General features: G+C 35.7%; 1 pseudogene; it reads left to right on the forward strand.

Annotated features, from left to right (window-relative positions):
• The first annotated feature begins 304 nt into the window (after positions 1 to 304).
• LOC108369055 (60S ribosomal protein L7-like) lies at positions 305 to 1,314 on the forward strand (annotated as a pseudogene).
• The last annotated feature ends 1,594 nt before the right edge of the window (positions 1,315 to 2,908 follow it).

Consider the following 2,908-nt stretch of genomic DNA (forward strand, 5'->3'; position numbering starts at 1 on the left):
TGTGGTGAATTCACATTTCTCAGAAATTTGACAACAAAATGAAGGGAGTATTTTATTTGCTAATTTTTGCGATTTCTATTGTTTAATGTAAATTGTATGTATTTTTAGGATATGTTGAGGCATGATAGAAGGCGCAGTTTGAAAATGAAGTTATTAGTATGAATATCAGCGCAGGCACATTCGGAAAATTATGCCGATAAGCAAGATAGAATTTGGGAAAGTAAGTGCCTGGTTGCAGCATATCTCTGTATTAAAAAAGTATTTAACTAAATGAAATTGTGCTTAATAGGAATTTTATAAATCGAGTGGCGTTATTTAAGATGTGCTCCAAACATTTGGCGAAATTTTTTTCGTCTTCTCAACGTGCTAAGTTACAAGTTAAGATGACTGCCACCACGGCCGGTAAGAAGCCCGAAGCAAAGGGCAAACAACCTTCCAGGAAGCTGCCTGCTGTCCCCGAGTCGTAGCTGAAGTTCAACAAGAAGCAGGTCAGCAAACGTGCTACCCTGATCAAGCGTAAACTAAAGCGCTCTGCTGTGATTGCACTCCGCAAACGTGAAAACTTGTTGCATGCTGAGAAATATCAAGCAAAATATCTCCATGATAGTCGCCGTGAGAATAAGTTGCGCCGTCTGGAAAAGAAACGCGGCCCATTCTACGTGCCTGCAGAAGACAAATTGGCTTTTGTGATCTGTATCAACAAAGTTGCACCAAAAGTGCGTAAAGTTTTACTGTTGTTCCGTTTTCGCCACATTAACCACGGTTTGTTCATCAAATTGAACCATCAATATGCTACGCATTGCCGAGCCCTATATCACATGGGGTTATACAAATCTTAAATCAGTTCGTGAATTAATCAACAAACGTGGAATTGTCAAGCACAACCATCAACGTGTCTCAATCTCTGACAACTTTGTGATGGAGCGCAAAGCGCACGATATTCAGTGCGTTGATTATTTGGCGAACGAAATATTCACTGTTGGATCCCACTTCAAGAAAGCCTCTAACTTCCTCTGACCATTGAAGCTCAACACCAACCTACGGCTGGCGCAAGAGGGCTAATCACTGCGTTGAGGTTGGTGATTTCGGTAACCGTGAAGATAAGATTAACAAACTGCTGCGCAAGATGGTTTAAAGAAATTTTTTGGTGTACAAGGTGGAGTATTTTTATTTCGAAAATATATATATATATATAAATAGAAAATGTTTTTTTTTGTAACTTTCTGAAGGTTTAAACCGCAAATATGCCAAATGGAAGGCAGCTTATATTCGCAATTCCTTGAATAGTGTCGAAATTCCATTGCCGTTTCTAAAGGCCATTTCAAAAGGCTCCAATCCACAATTTTAATTACTTGTTTTGGTTTTTCAGCTCATTAATGATGCAACCAGGGTTGCATTTACCGTCTAAGAAAATATTTTATGAAGCGTTCCAAAGTTAGCTCCGAGCAACTTAAAGTTTGTTCAGCTTAAGTGAAATAGTTTTTTTTTTAATATTTATTCCTGGTACTTATTAAAAAAATCAGATCAATATTAATGTATGAAATGAAGTAAATAAAAATCTACGAATACATTTCTTGAATATTTTGTCATAGAGCCGTTATTAAATACAGACATAACGGCGTCGGGCGTTGGTCTTGACGTATATAGAATTAATGCGTTAGAGAGATAAATATACAAGCTAAACTTTTTTTGTTAAATAACGATGCATTTTACTAATCAGCCTAATCGTGAGTTTCGCAAGAATTTTTTTCACCCACCCGTAGTGAATACACGGAAACGAAAAGTGAAAAGGTGACTCGGTTCGAGAAAATGAAACTCATAATAAGGCTGAATATGTCGGAAACTAAAGTAGATATTTAAAAACAGATGACGCTATTTGAAAGATCTTGATTAGTTTAGTACGACAGCATTACTAACGTAATTTTTACCAAATTACCGAAAACATTTTAGCCAATTACTCGGAAACTAAAGAAGATATCCAAAAAACTGTTACCAAAAAATCGAAATATCTTTTTTTTTTAAATATATAACTGCATCTTTAACTAAAAACTGGGCATGAATCACGTAACTTTAAAACGATAGTCCTCCAACCGATATTGACAAAACAACCTCGTAAAAACACTGATTTATGCATTTGTGTTGCTGTTAGGTGTTACTGTTACTATTACGTGAAGCAAAACTAGAATCGAGTTGACAATATCGCACAAACGATTAAACAATTGTTGGTTTTCATGAAGCAACACGATATCGTTCAGACGATTGTCGTCATACGTGATTCATGCCCTGTCAAAATGACGCTTATGGAAATTTTTCTTTCAAGAGACGATATTTGAAAGTTACTGGCATAATTCCAGCCTGTAAGTAAATTTTCGGCAAAAGTTAAGAAGTATATTGATATGCTGAAAAGATATTTTCGCAGATTCACAATTTGATTAAAGTATATCATCAGCCCTGTTTCCAATTCCATGTGAATAAATCGCTCTCATAATTTAATTTGTGCATTCAATATATTTCACAATTAACTTAATACTAAATTACAAATATTTGAGCAAAGACTTCGACACAGTAAAATAAAAAATGGGTATGTATTAATAAAATAAATGTTCTAAATACATTTATGTTTCGGTTAAACCTGAGATGTTGAAGCGCACTGAAATATTTTTCTATCCATTTCTCTAGTGCTAAAATAAGTTTCACCACCTGGAATTGCTGCACAACACCCTTATTGCCGAAAAAGCGTTGCTTGCAACACTAGTCCTTTATGGGGACCAAATTTGGTGGAAAAAAATAGCTAAGTTTGTTTACTGGATATACTGAGGTTCTAAAGATGAAGCAAGTCTGACCATAAATTTTAAGGATAGCTCTCAATTAGGTTGCAAACAGAGTGGAAGCGCAGCCGAAGACGAAG

The sequence above is a fragment of the Rhagoletis zephyria genome, unplaced genomic scaffold, assembly GCF_001687245.7.
Source record: "Rhagoletis zephyria isolate East Lansing unplaced genomic scaffold, Rhagoletis_zephyria_1.1 Rzeph_scaffold_03476, whole genome shotgun sequence".
Taxonomy (NCBI): domain Eukaryota; kingdom Metazoa; phylum Arthropoda; class Insecta; order Diptera; family Tephritidae; genus Rhagoletis; species Rhagoletis zephyria.